This window comes from Bos grunniens, chromosome 2 (assembly GCF_055505025.1).
Source record: "Bos grunniens cultivar Pamir isolate PY7600 chromosome 2, Bosgru_T2T1.0, whole genome shotgun sequence".
NCBI classification, from domain to species: Eukaryota; Metazoa; Chordata; class Mammalia; order Artiodactyla; family Bovidae; genus Bos; species Bos grunniens.
Window position 1 is genome coordinate 292495 of NC_141166.1, and position 15006 is coordinate 307500.

The 15006-nt window shown below is 57.6% G+C and overlaps 1 long non-coding RNA gene across 2 annotated transcripts in view; it reads right to left on the bottom strand.

Moving 5' to 3' along the window:
* Window positions 1-8266: 8266 nt before the first annotated feature.
* The window catches only part of LOC147377175 (uncharacterized), a 24064-nt gene continuing 17324 nt past the window's right edge, over window positions 8267-15006 (bottom strand). The window contains exons 2-3 of one of the 2 annotated variants that reach the window (XR_015136092.1): window positions 9229-9289; window positions 8267-8978 (exon numbers count right to left, since the gene is read on the bottom strand). This is a non-coding gene — a long non-coding RNA (uncharacterized LOC147377175). Of the gene's footprint in view, window positions 8979-9228; window positions 9326-15006 lie in introns of those variants that run through there. The other variant, XR_015136091.1, reaches the window with a different exon arrangement.

Here is a 15006-nt window from a genome sequence, read left to right on the forward strand (position 1 = left end):
TCTCACAGTCTGCAGGAACCTGGAGAGACCTTTAGAGGGTATTATGCTACATGAAATACCTCAGATCAGTCGTTTCCATGCAGAACCTACCAAACCATACACGGTGAACAGAACCGAACCAAACAGAAACAGGCTCAGACATACTACAAAGGAACACACCGGGGCGGGGGGGGCGGGGCGGGGGGGCGGGGGTGAGGAGAGAGTGAGTGAGTGCCCCTGGCGAGGGAGACAGACGAAGTGGTGCAACCTTCCACTTATGAAATACATGAGTCACGGGCACGTCATCACACCAAATGTCATTTGCCGTGACACCAGGTGGTGACGGACAGTCACTAACTAGATGTATCCTGGTGATGGCTGTGTCATGTGCTACACTAAAACATCGTCTGTACAGCTGAAAATTAAAGGGGGGAACGACCCCCCCCCCCAAAGAAAAAGGAAAGGAAGAAGGAAGGAAGGAAGGAAGGAAGGAAAGAAGGCAAAAGTAAACGTTGGCAGTCAGTTAGACGTCCGTTTGAGAAGAGTGGGACTTGTGTGTGTGTGTGTGGGGGGGGGGGGGGGGGAGAAACTAGGGTGAGGAGGAGGAGGAGGAGGAGGAGGAGCAGGAGGAGGAGAAAGAAAAGGACCCGATTGCCTTGAGGGGGAGGAGGAGATGAAAGATCCCAAGAGTGGACAGGACGGTCAGGTGAGTGCCATAGGGAAAGGAAACGAAGCCAAGCAACCGAACACACTGCCAACGGTGGTTTTGTTCAGTCCAAGATCAAGATGGGGACAGCACGGTGTCCTCCAGCACACAGCGACACACAGGCCTCACTCGGCAGGGGGAGTTGGGGATAACCCTGAACGCCGAAGCGGACAAAAGAAGCCGTCACGTTCATCCATGGCTGAAAAGTACCATGGTCCCACGACATTCCAAACTCCTCTCAAACCATTGAAAGACTCTCTCCCTCACTCGCCGTTCAAAATGTAGAGAACAGGAAAGGAGCGAAACGATGGTGGGTGGCTGGCTGGCTGGCTGGATTTCCGTGATGGTGTGATTAGGGAACACATGGACAGAAAAGCATCCGATTCACTTGTGTAAAGAATCTCTCTTGCCTTCTCGGCCTGGTGTCTTTCCTCTGTCTGGATGATTCCCCTCCCCCACCCCACCCCCCCCCCACTCCCAGCTTGAAGATCAGCCTCCAAAACGAAGCCCTTTGTGCTCTCCAGGTCCCGCCGCCACGATCTCTTTGGAGCGCCCTTCCGAAGGGGAACGTTTTCATCCACGTCATCGCCCTGAGACAGCTTCAGCCTGTCCCTCCCCCCCCCCCCACCCACCCCCCCCCACTCCACCCCAAGCCCCCCGCCCACCCCCCCTCTCTCCCTCCTGCTCCTCTTCCCCCTCCTCTGAACTGTCGAGCTCCCCTCGCGCTGGCCTCTCACCCCACACGGTGGCAGTGTTGGCCTAGGTATGCTCAGGTGTCTCCTAACCGCATCCGAGTGGACTTGCACTGTTTCTCAGCTGCGTCGTTCAGGGACCATGTTTTTCCTGGCCTTTTCCGCGGGTGGGGGAGACCCGGACGGGCCGGGGCCAGGCGGGGTGGGGGAGCCTGCGTGTGGGGGGAAGGGTGGGGGCAGAGAGGAGGAGGAGGAGGAGGAGGAGGAGGAACAGGAACACAGCTCCCCAGCGCCAGTGTGTGCCTGCGGCCTGGAAAAGAGATCACGCACCAGGCTGGCTCCGAAAAGGGGATCGATCGGTCAGGAGACCGGGCACGTTTGTGCTTCGCCGAGTCCCTGCAGATCGGACAGGCAGTGGCAAGTGTGGGGCTTCCCACACTTAGAACTGTTCACCCATCGTGGACACAGGCGTCTGGCACACCGGGGGTTAGGCTCTCGGTGCGATCGATGTCCACAAGCCGTAGCCACTGAAACGTGTGCACCCTGGAGCCGCCGCCGCCGTGCAGAGGGAGATCTCATCCGGCTCCGCGGGTCCTTCCCGTGAGTAGGCCGGGATCTCGGGAAGCACAGACATCCAGAGCATTGAGTGAACCTGACCGTCACGCTTTCCGAGTCCAAGTGAACCCGAAGGGAGGGTCCCTCACGTGTGGGTTTGTCTCTCCATCGGAGGCATCCTCTCTTGGAGCCGATTAGGGTGCCGCGGGCCCCGTGGAGCAGAGAGGACAGAGAGTTCCCTTCGGTCCCCTGCTCCTCCCACGGGCGCGCACGGGCACGCTCCCCAACGGTCCTAGGAACATCCTGCCCCAGAGGAGCGTGCCGGCCGGCCACAGCCCACCTACAACGGAGGCGTCCGTGTCCGTCCGTGTCCGTCATCCTCGTCCAGAGTCCCCCGTCTGCCTGCCCTCGCCTTCGCGCCTGGCACTGTCCGTCCATTCTGTAGGTTCATATCGAACCTGCCCGGAGCCCGGCGGCATCTTCCCGGATCAGGGATCGATCGAAAACACCCTGTCCCCTGCCTCATCGGCAGGTGGATTCTTCACCACTGGACCACCAGGCAGGGAAGTCCCTTCACAGCCTTCTAAACTCATCTACCCCGAAACAGTCCACGTCGTCCTCCAACTCATTGGACCATCACGACTGAAATGAAGGAAAATATGTGCGTTCGAGAATGTCTTCACTCCTCAGTGCTTCTTGCTTTAGAACCACCAAGGCATCTCTCTCTCTCTCTCTCTCTCTCTCTCTCTCTCTCTCTCTCTCTCACACACACACACACACACACACACACACACGAACAGAGGTGGGCTCATAGTCCAAAAGAAACCAACGTTTGTGTGTATCCATCCCACTTGCTGTGGCTGTCGTGCCGTCGCTCATCAAAGAAGCTGATCTGATACGGAATCCGATGTCTTCTTCTCTAGGACACGTCGAGAGGCAGCAAGCGTGCCGGTGTGTGAGCACCGAAGGTCAACCCGGCATGATGGAGCCCGGCCAGGTGTGTGCTCAGAGGCCCACCTAGATTCGAACTCCAGTTCCCGGAGGGGAGCGGTGGGAACAGGAGTGTGGACTGCGAGTCCAATCCTCACCTTACAAAAAGGCAAAATCATCCCCTTCCTCCCTTATCGGCGTCTGCACGGCTCCTCCTGGACTCAGGGATCCCATCGAAAGGACGTCCAGGTTGTGTCCTTCTCCCTGGCCCGATCGTTTCGAACCTCTCCAAGAAAAAGCGGTGACGTCAAGAGATCCGTCTTGAGTTCGGGACTGGGGCTTCCCCGGGGGCCCCGTGGTCAACGATCCCGTGCCCATGCAGGAGACGTGGGTTTCGCCCCCGGTCCGGGAAGAGCCCACACGCTACCCATACGCCTCGGTGATGGAGTCTGTGCTCCAGATCCTGGCCGCTGCGAGTGTTGAGCCCACACCCAGCAGCCACTGAAGCCCACGTGCCCCGGCGCCCCTGCCCCCCAAGAGGAACCACAGCCACGAGAAGCCCAGACACACGACCGTAGAGCGACCCCCTCTCTCCACAGAGAGAGAACAGCTTGCACGGCCACGAAGACACACAGAGCACGCCCCCACAGACATCAAATACGTCCAATGATCGTCAAGCGAGACGGCCTGCCTGAGATCGGACGCGAGCGGCCAATACCTAGTCCCGTCACTCGGGAAGCTCCCCGAATCTTCTGTCGATACACATAAAGAAACCCTAGCTCACTGTGCCATGGGCAGCGCGGGGAGCTCTCCGTACAGTGCCGAGAGCACCGTGGAGACGTGACCCGTGGGCACCGTGAGCGTGACTGTTCTCACGAAGTCCCTCACAGTCCGGGCCCTGGAGATCGGCCCACGCGGACCTGCAGGCGATGGTCGGCCATCCCTCTCGGCTCCCTGCGCGCTCACGGGTCCAGGTGTGCCGTGCCCCCAGCATCCGCTCGCATCTTCTCGGCCTGTCTCCCCCGTGCCGCTCCACTGACTTGGAATCCTTCTCCCCTCTCGTCTCGTCTGACACGTTTTCTTTCCTGTTCGACCATGTCTGGCTCCCCGGGCACCACTTCCCGTCGTTCTTCTCGTCTCACCGCCCTCGTCTCGTGGAAATCATTCTCTGGGTCTCCGCTCTGTTCCCTAAGGACTCTGTCATCCCTCCACTCATCTGGGGATCGACTGGCACCTAGGCAACCCCGGTCCGTGACAACCGTGGTTCCGTGTCTATCGAATGACATGCCGACCGCAGGGGGGCTCGTGGACGCGTACGAGCCGTGGAAAGCTGGCACCGGGGAATCATCCCGAGGACACACCCTCCGGTTCCACGGTGCTCACGGGAGCGTTTGGGTCGTCGTCGTCGTCGTCGCCGTATTCCCTAAGACGTACGCAGTCGCGTGGATTCAAACGGCGTCTATTGGGAAAGCACGGATCGCTCCCCGGATCACCGGAGAAGGCCACGGCAACCCACTCCAGTCCTCTCGCCTGGAAACTCCCATGGGCGGAGGAGCCCGGTAGGCCACGGTCCACGGGGTCGGGAAGAGTCGAACACGACCGAGCGACTTCCCTTCCCCTTTTCCCTTCCACGCATCGGAGAAGGCCGTGGCAACCCACTCCAGTGTTCTCGCCTGGAGAATCCCAGGGACAGGGGGGGAGCCTGGCGGGCTGCCGGCTGTGGGGTCGCACAGAGTCGGACACGACGGAAGCGACTTAGCGGCAGCCGCAGCAGCAGCAACCGGATCACCTCAGAAGGACTTAGACACGAGTCTCGGTGGAGAGAGGATGGATCCTGCCAACCATCTCACTTCTGGGTAGACCTCGAAAGAAAATAAAACCTGAAACTCGCAGAGAGAGGCCTGCACCCCCAGGTCCATCGCAGCATCCATTCACAAGAGTCAAGATGGGGACCCAGCCCAAGTGTCCATCAAGGGAAGACTAGATCAAGAAGATACACGATCCAGGTAGAGATCGATCGATAGGGAGATCTAGGTGTCCCAGGTAGCCCCAGGAATGAACACAGTCTTACATCGTGATCGCATGGATGGGACTTAGGGAGTGATGCCCAATGAAGAAGTCAGGTAGAGAAAGAAAAAGAGTTTCTCCTGTCACTGACATGCCATGCAAGGCCACCTAAAACAATGAAAACGATCATCACAGAGCGGCTGGGGGAGGGAGACATGGGAAGATGCCGATGTAACGGCGGGCGGGGGAACTTCACGGATAAGGTACATATATACTGTCTACGTCACAAAGAGCACGGTGATTCTAAAGAATAGTATTGGTATTATCGTCGTCTCATATTCGGAGAAGGCAACGGCACCCCACTCCAGTCCTCTTGCCCGGAAAATCCCGTGGACGGAGGAGCCCGGTAGGAGCCCGGTAGGCCGCAGTCCACGTTGTCGCACAGAGTCGGACACGACGGAGCGACTTCCCTTCCCGTTTTCCCTTTCACGCCTTGGAGAAGGACATGGCAACCCACCGCAGTGTTCTTGCCTGGAGAACCCCAGGGACGGGGGTGCCCGGCGGGCTACCGTCTACGGGGTCGCACAGATTCGGACACGACGGAAGCGACGCAGCAGCAGCAGCAGCAGCAGCAGCAGCAGCAGCATTATCCTATTCGAAAGTCGCCATGACCGTGGACATGACGCATTCACTTCCCGTACAATGGAAGAAGGACACGGCAACCCACTCCAGTAGTCTTGCCTGGAAAATTCCATGGACGGAGGAGCCTGGTAGGCTACAGTCCGTGGGGTCGCAAAGAGTCCAGCACGACTGAGTGACTTCACTTTCTTTCGCATACAGTCATGGCATGTATGGGTTGTGGTCAAGCTATGAGCTACCGCTTGGGTGGTCATGAATGATTCTTTTGCAACAGACAGGTGCATCAAGTCACCATTCTGTACACGTTAGAACAGAGGATGTTGTATGTCCTTAACGAAGAACATTCTATTTCAATACACCGGGACATGACACACATAACATCACCTAGTTTTATTATCTTTCAATGAATGGTCAGTATTGGCTGCACGCCAAAAAAAAAAAAAAAAAAAAAAAAAGGAAAGAAAGAAAAAAAAGAAAGCTTTATTGTGTGTGTGGGGGGGGGGGGGGGTGGGGGGTGGGGTGGGGGGAGGGTCTTAGATATTGCCATGCAGGGACACAGATTTCAATAAAACCCAGGGAATGTTCCACAGGAAAGAGTCAGGGGCCTAGAAAGCTGAACCTCGTGAGGTTGTCAAGCCAGCTGAGAGCAATTAGGATTTGCTGTCATGCAACAAGGGACATGTTTCTTCTTCCAGGGTAGACGGTCACAAGGTATTTAGGGAAAGGGGAGGGTGTGAGAGGTATCTTGAATTTCGGGAACACTGTTTCCTTAGATGATCTGGAGGCCTCTGGGACCCAGTCAGTGCTCCAAGTGGACATTCCATCCAGACTGAGACACACGGACCTCTTCCTCGATGGCCTCCCCTCTCTATTTGGGGGAGCTCTCTCGGCCACGCTGATTCCACTTGGATGTGTCTTTCCCACGTCACACCCTTTGGCATTCAAAGATATCCTTCCATCGTTTTCTAAAGAGACCCGGTGTATGTATCTTTGGAGCGATGATGAGCATCAGACACGATCCCTCTCCGTGGCGCGGTTTCGGGCACGACACACCAAGACGGGGACACATACATTCCACGTCCCTCTCGGCCATCGAGAGAGGCCGTGTACGGCACGTGATGCCACGGGACCGGTGAGGTCCTCGGGTTCAGCCCTCCCTCGACTTGGCTGTGGTCTTTGGTTTTGTTCTGTTCCGTGTGTGCTTTCTGACCCACGTGATCTCTCCGGATAGGGCACCCCATCCAAGCTCAAACCCATCGAGTCTGTGTGACTCCTATTCACGCATCAGGTGGGGATATCGACGCCCTCCACGTGGATCCATCACAATCGCCGTTCTGGGTTCAGGAGGATCCTGTTGTGTGTTCTGGGCGCGCTACGTGCTGTCCGTGTGAACTGTGGAATGAGGTTCGTGACATTGAACAGGAGACAGGGATCAAGACCATCCCCATGGAAAAGAAATGCCACAAAGCAAAATGGCTGTCTGGGGAGGCCTTACACATAGCTGTGAGGAGAAGAGAAGCGAAAACAGAGGAGAAAAGGAAAGATACACACATCTGAATGCAGAGTTCCAAAGAATAGCAAGAAGAGATAAGAAAGCCTTCTTCAGCGATCAATGCAAAGACATAGAGGAAAAGCACAGAATGGGATAGACTAGGGATCTCTTCCAGAAACTCAGAGATACCAAAGGAACATTTCATGCAAAGATGGGCTCGATACAGGACAGAAATGGTATGGACCCAACAGAAGCAGAAGATATTCAGAAGAGATGGCAAGAATACACAGAAGACCCTTACAAAAACGATCTTCACGACCCAGATAATCACGATGGTGTGATCCCTGACCTAGAGCCAGACATCCTGGAATGTGAAGTCAAGTGGGCCTTAGAAAGCATCACTACGAACAAAGCTAGTGGAGGTGATGGAATGCCAGTGGAGCTCTTCCAAATCCTGAAAGATGATGCGGTGAAAGTGCTGCACTCAATATGCCAGCACATTTGGAAAACTCAGCAGTGGCCACAGGACTGGAAAAGGTCCGTTTTCATTCCGATCCCAAAGAAAGGCAATGCCAAAGAATGCTCACACGACCGCACACTTGCACTCATCTCACACGCTAGTAGAGTCATGCTCAAAATTCTCCAAGCCAGGCTTCAGCAATATGTGCACCGTGAACTTCCTGATGTGCAAGCTGGTTTTCGAAAAGGCAGAGGAACCAGAGATCCGATTGCCAACCTCCGCTGGATCATGGAAAAAGCAAGAGAGTTCCAGAAAAGCATCTATTTCTGCTTTCTTGACTATGCCAAAGCCTTTGACGGTGTGGATCACAGTAAACTGTGGAAAATTCTGGAAGAGATGGGAATACCAGACCACCTGACCCGCCTCTTGAGAAATCTGTACGCAGGTCAGGAAGCAACAGTTCGAACTGGACATGGAACCACAGACTGGTTCCAAATAGGAGAAGGAGCTCGTCAAGGCTGTCTATCGTCACCCTGTGTATTTAACTTATACGCAGAGAACATCATGAGAAACGCTGGACTGGAAGACACACACGCTGGAACCAAGATTGCCGGGAGAACTATCAATCACCTCGGATGTGCAGATGACACCACCCTCATGGCAGAAAGTGAAGAGGAACTCAAGAGCCTCTTGATGACAGTGAAAGAGGAGAGTGAAAAAGTGGGCTTAAAGCTCCACATTCAGAAAACGAAGATCACGGCATCCGGTCCCATCACTTCATGGGAAATAGATGGGGAACCAGTGGACACGGTGTCAGACTTTATTTTTCTGGGCTCCAAAATCACTGCAGATGGTGACTGCAGCCATGAACTTAAAAGACGCTTACTCCTTGGAAGGAAAGTGATGACCCACCTAGATAGCATATTCCAAAGCAGAGACATTCCTTTGCCAACAAAGGTTCGTCCAGTCAAGGCTACGGTTTTTCCTGTGGTCATGTATGGATGTGAGCGTTGGACCGCGAAGAAGGCTGAGCGCCGAAAGAATGGATGCTTTTGAGAGAATGGTGGTGTTGGAGAAGACTCCTGAGGGTCCCTTGGACCGCAAGGAGATCCAACCAGTCCATTCTGAAGGCGACCAACCCAGGGATTTCTTCGGAAGGACTGATGCGAAAGCTGAAACTCCAGTCCTTTGGCCACCTCATGCGAAGAGTTGACTCATTGGAAAAGACTCTGATGCTGGGAGGGATTGGGGGCAGGAGGAGAAGGGGACGACAGAGGAGGAGATGGCTGGATGGCATCACTGACTCCATGGACGTGAGTCTCAGTGAACTCCGGGAGTTGGTGATGGACAGGGAGGCCTGGCGTGCCGCGCTTCATGGGGTCACCAAGAGTCGGACACGACTGAGCGACTGATCTGATCTGATCTGATCTGATGTGCTGTCCGTGATCTCACGTGCCTTTCGGGCATGGGTGATGGAGACGGACACCAAGCGGCAGGGCGGCCATCTGGCATCTCGGCCTAGAGCGGTTTCACAAGTGACATCTCAGAACCGGGGCTGAGACAGCCATCCCTCCCCGGGCCCCCCTCGGTGGCCGGGATGGGGGTGGGGTGGGGGAGTGTGAGGTTAGGGAGACGGGAGTGGGGGGGCTGGGCTAAGGGTCGGGGTCGGGGGGGGGGGGGGCGGGGGGGGGCGGCGCGCGAGGCGAGGGGACCGTCCCAGTCCCCCTGAGAAGTGAAGGCAGGTTCCGTCCCCCTGAGAACTTCCTGCCTTCAGGCGTGTGAGAGGCGTAGGTTTCTCTCCAATCCACGGCCACGCATCATTTTCCGCCCTGTTCAAAAACACAGACAAAAAACGTATTTGTTTATCTCGGCTTGTTTTCTGGCCGAGGCCAAAGACCTCTTCAAGCGTGTCCAAAGGGTCTGACAGGATGGGAGGGTGCAGGTCAATCCATGTGTCAAGAGATCCAGAGAACCTGTCACAACTGTGACTCGGGCGTTTTTCAGAAACAGGCCCATCTGGATGTATTCCCTGGACAGGAGTCACCCCAGAAGTTTCCTTGAAGGGATCGAGTTGCAGGAGTCGGGGTCGTGGCCCCGCCGCCGCCGCCGCCGCCGCCGCCGCCGCCGCCGCCGCCGCCAAAGGGCCCCCTCAGCCCGGCAGGCCGGCAGGCCGGCAGGCCGGCAGGCCAGCAGGCCCTGCAGGCAGGGGCTATTGTCTGTGGGCCCCACCCCCACCTTCCCCCACCCTCCCCCTGCAGGGCCTCGCCGGATAGCTTCATTCAAATGCAGAAAGCTTTCCAGTCAAGTCAGAGCCTCTGACTTCGCCTCGAGCTTCTCTCTATTGAATGGTGATCCGCCCCACCCAGCCATTCCATGTCTCCACCTTGAGACGGCCCCTTCGGCACCGCGCGGAGGAAGGGGGCTGGGGGGTGGGGAGGGAGGCCGAGGGACAGATTCGCCTCGTGTCAGGCCAAAGGAGTCTCCTCCTTTTGGTAACCCAGGAAACCCCGCTCACGCGTGTGAGGATCACGGACGTGCGTGGAAACAGCCACCGTCCCTTGACATCTTCCCCTCCGTGGGAGGAGGTTTTCCTCCCTGCCTGCCTTCAGAGGGACAGAAAAGGAGGGAGGGGCAGAGCGTTCCTCTGGCGCTGGCCGGCTCTTAAGTCACTTGACTCCAAAACACTCCACAGGGCACGGAGGTTCACGTGCAGTGGGGTGGGGTGGGGTGGGGTGGGGTGGGGTGGGGTGGGGACGGCGGCCTACTCCGGACCCCACCAGTTTTCCCTCCTCTTGACACTTGCCTGGAACCCATGAAAAGCTGAGCTGGTGACTGTGTGTGTGAGTGCGTGCATGTACGCGTGTACATGAGAGACGGCGCGTGTGCGTGTGCGTGTGCATGGACGTGAGAGAAAAAGAAAGGAAAAAAAAAAAAAAAAAATCCAGAAGGAAGGAAGGAAGGAAGGAGGGAAGGAGGAGGGAGGGACGAAATAGGTTAGTTCGTAGGGGCCTCCGTGTCATGGCAAGAGTTTCTGAGCACAGATCCTCCGTTCAGGGAAACAGTGATCGTATCTCCTCTCAGGAGGCCGTGATGTCGATGGACGGGTGCGGGAAAGCAGGCCTGGGGTGCAAGCCATCAGGTTTTGTGTGTGTGTGTGTGTGTTTTTTTCCCTCAGAGGCACTTGTAGGGAAACCAAGGAAACACACAGGTTCATCCCTGGAGCGGATTCGAGAAACCAGTCGGCAGAGGGAGAGGCAGTCTAGGAGGCTGATTTTTAGACGTCAGGGTCGGGCCCTGGAGCGGGTTGCCATGTCCTTCTCCAGGAGGCCTTCCTGGCCCGGGGATGGAACCCGGGTCTCCTGCATCGCAGGCAGACTCTTGACCGTGTGAGCCACCAGGGAAGCTCCGTCAGAAACATTCACCAAGTCCTCTAGCTTCCATCCGCAGGGCTTCAGGCACAGGGCCTTTTGAGTTCTCCGTCAGAAGGGCAAGAGAACATGGGACGTTGGTCCCTCCCCCCCGAGAGAGGGTTGTTTGATAACGGAGGCAGCTCGGAACACTTCAGGCTCCAGTCCCCCTCTCGGGTGAAGAACCACACGCAAAGCACACACACACACACACACACACACACACACACACACACACACACACACACACACACATATATATAGGACACGACTCTCCTATCCGGAAGTGTGTACCCCCGTTTCACGGAAACATCCTCTGGGCCCCTAAGGAACGTGTGGCAATCACTCTGGCCAAGGAGATAAGAATCCTCCACGGAGAGTTTCTGAAGTCTGGAAGGACCAGGTCGAGAGAAAAAGAGAGACGATTCCCTTCTGCTGAGAGGGGTGCTGTATGAAGCGACCAAGGGGATGTCCATCTTTCCAAATTCCCATTTTAAACCTCGTGTCCTTTTCGGTCCTTTGTTTTTCCCTTTGTATCTGGAAAGCAACAGGTGGAACGGTAGGTCCTTTCATTATTTTCTTTCTTTCTTTCTCTCTTTCTTTCTTTCTTTCTTTCTTTCTTTTTCCTGCCTGCCTGCCTGCCTGCCTGCCTGCCTGTCCGCCCGCCCGTCCCTCCATCTGTCTTCTCTCTGTCTCTCTCGCTTTTCACTCAGGTTAGGGAATTAAAAAAAAAAAAAAAAAAGAGGACTCTGTATTTCTGCAGGTCAGGAAGCAACAGTGAAAACTAGACGTAGAACCCAACAGGCTGGTTCCAAATAAGGGAAAGGAGTCCATCAAGGCTGTCTATCGTCACCCTGCTTACTGAATGTACACGCTGAGTACACATCATGAGGAGCGCTGGGCTGGATGAAGCACAAGCTGGAATGAAGATGGCCGGGAGACATATCCATCCCCTCAGATATGCACACGACAGCACCCTCACGGCAGAAATGAAGCCCAGGGTGGGTTTCCAAAGTCGTGTTCGTTTCAGGTGTTCAGTCTTTTCCCTTGGAGAGGTTCATGCAACATCATACGTCTACTTTCCCGTGCTGGCATAGTATATAGTAGGTGCTTGTGGATTCTTTGGATGTACAGTTTATGTGTCCATGTGCAACCAGCCCTCCTAAGTGGACCGTCCTGCCCTTCCTCCCCCCGCCCCAGCCCCCCCCCCCCCCCCCATCCTCTTTTCCTCAAGAAGTCAGGCATCCACTTCAGCCTCCTGTTCCTCAGTTCATCCAACCCCATGGAGGAAGTCATTCCTCCAGTTTTTCCATCGGTTCTCTACACCTCGCCTGATGGTGGCGGGTGACTGGAAGACTGACAGTTCTGAAGAACTTTGCAAGAGCTTTGGGTGAAGCGTGTCCATCAGTAAAGACCATGGAAGGTATGCCCCACGTGGCAAACACCATTGCTTTGAGTTGTGGTCGGTTTGCCTGGCTTCAGTGAGGGACGGAAGGGAGGCTTCCACCTTCCACAGAGAAAGCTATCCCTAGCGTACCAAGGACGTTTGACAACCCCCCGCCACCCCAGGTTACAGGCGCGACGGGTCAGACTGTAGCAATCATCATGTCCAGGGTGTATTTACAACAGGCAGACTCATCTTAAAGGCACTCTGTCCTGTGAAGGTGGAGGGAGGGGAGCGAGAGGCAGAGGGACGACGACAGAGGAAGGAAGGAGAAAAAGAGGGGACAGGAACACACAGAGTGGGGCGGGGTGGGGGGGGGTGAGGCATGTGTGGCGTGTCTGTGACATGCCCAGGTGGTGTTCCGTGGGTGGAGAGTGTGCGGCCCTGTGTGTGTGTGTGTGTGTGTGTGTGTGTGTGTGTATGGGGGGGGGGGGGTAGGTGTGTGGTGTGAGTGTGTTGTGTATAGCTGCCACGGGGGGCCGTGTGGGCGGCATGGGTGTGTGCGTGTGGCGTCCGCCTGTGGGTGCGGGGGCAGAGACAGAGGCCGAGAGACACAGCCAGGCAAAGGACAACGCAGTGTGTGTGTTGGGGGGGCGGGGAGGGGGTGGTGGGGGTGGGTGGTGTGTGGCCGGTGTGAAGGGCCCTGCGTGTGTGTGGGCGGGCTGTGTGTGTGGTGTGGGCGGCATGGGTGTGTGCGTGTGGCGTGCGCCTGTGGATGCGGGTCTGGGGGGGCGGGGTCAGAGACAGAGGCCAAGAGACACAGCCAGGCAAAGGACAACAAAGTGTGTGTGTGTGGGGGGGGGGGGGGGGCGGGGCGGGGCCGGGGGGGGGGGGGAGGTGTGTGTGTGTGTGGCCAGGTGGGGGGGAGGTGTGTGTGGTGTGGGGGTGGCGGGGCGGGGTGTGAGAGTGTGTGTGTGTGTGTGCGCGCGCGCGTGCGTGTGGGCATGCATGTGGTGTGTGGGCAGAGGCAGAGCGTCACATCCAGGCATAGGACAACGCTGTGTGTGTGTGTGTGTGTGTGTGTGCGCGCGCGTGGGCGTGCGTATGTGTGTGGTGTGGGCCGGGTGTCTGTGTGTTGGGGGGGGGGGGGCGAGGCAGTGTGTGGCGTTGTGGCATGCTCAGGTGGTAGTGCGTGGGTGGTGTGTGTGGCCGTGTGAGTGTTTTGGGGTGGGGGGGGGTTGGTGTGTGGTGTGGGTTTGTTGTGTATAGGTGCCACGGGGGCGCGTGTGGGCCGCATGGGTGTGTGCGTGTGGGGTGCGCCTGTGGGTGCGGGGCGGCAGAGACAGAGGCCGAGAGAGACAGCCAGGCAAAGGACAACGCTGTGTGTGTGTGTGTGGGTGTGTGGGTGTGGTGTGAAGGGCCCTGCGTGTGGGCGGGGTGTGTGTGTGTGGTGTGGGCGGCATGGGTGTGTGTGTGTGGCGTGCACCTGTGGGTGCAGGGGCAGAGACAGAGGCCGAGAGACACAGCCAGGCAAAGGACAACAAAGTGTGTGTGGGGGGGCGGGGGGCGGGGCGGGGGAGGTGTGTGTGGTGTGGGGTGGCGGGGCGGGGTGTGAGAGTGTGTGTGTGTGTGCGCGCGCGCGCGTGCGTGTGGGCATGCATGTGGTGTGTGGGCAGAGGCAGAGCGTCACAGCCAGGCAAAGGACAACGCAGTCTGTGTGTGTGTGTGTGGTGTGTAGGGCCCTGCGTGGGTGTGGTGGGGGAGAGGGTGTGCGTGTGGGGGGCGGGGTGTTCATGGGCTGTGTGTGTGTGGGGGGGGGGGGATGCGTGTGTGTGCACGCCGTGTGGGGGTGGGGGGTGTGTGGGTGTGGGGGGGTGTGTGTGTGTGTATGGGGGGAGGGGGGAGGTGTGTGGTGTGAGTGTGTTGTGTATAGCTGCCACGGGGGGCCGTGTGGGCAGCATGGGTGTGTGCGTGTGGCGTCCGCCTGTGGGTGCGGGGGCAGAGACAGAGGCCGAGAGACACAGCCAGGCAAAGGACAACGCAGTGTGTGTGTTGGGGGGGCGGGGAGGGGGTGGTGGGGGTGGGTGGTGTGTGGCCGATGTGTAGGGCCGTGCGTGTGGGTGGGTGGGTGGGGGGGGGCGGGGGGGAATGCATGTGGTGTGTGGGCAGAGAGGCAGAGCGTCACAGCCAGGCAAAGGACAACGCTCTGTGTGTGTGTGTGGGTGGGTGTGGTGTGAAGGGCCCTGCGTGTGTGTGTGTGTGGGGGGGGGGGGGGGGGGGTGTGTGTGTGGTGTGGGCGGCATGGGTGGGTGCGGGGGCAGAGACAGAGGCCGAGAGACACAGCCAGGCAAAGGACAACGCAGTGTGTGTGTGTGTGTGTGTGTGTGTGTGTGTGTGTGTGTGTGTGTGTGTGTGGTGTGGGGGGCGGGGGTGTGCGTGTGGGGGGCGGGGTGTTTATGGGCTGTGTGGGGAGGGGGGATGCGTGTGTGCACGCCGTGTGGGGGTGGGGGGGTGTGTGGGTGTGTGGGTGTGTGTGTGGTGTGTGCCTGCAGGTGGTGCGGGCAGAGACAGAGAGACGCAGCCAGGCGCCAAGGAGGACGCAGTGTGTGTGTGTGGGTATGCACGTGGGGGGTGTGGTGTGCGGGCGGGCGGAGACAGAGAAACGTGCATGGATGGATATCCCGCATCATTCGCTTGTGTTTCCTGAGCACGTTCATCACCTCCGCGATCCAGACCACTCCCGTCCGTGACAGGT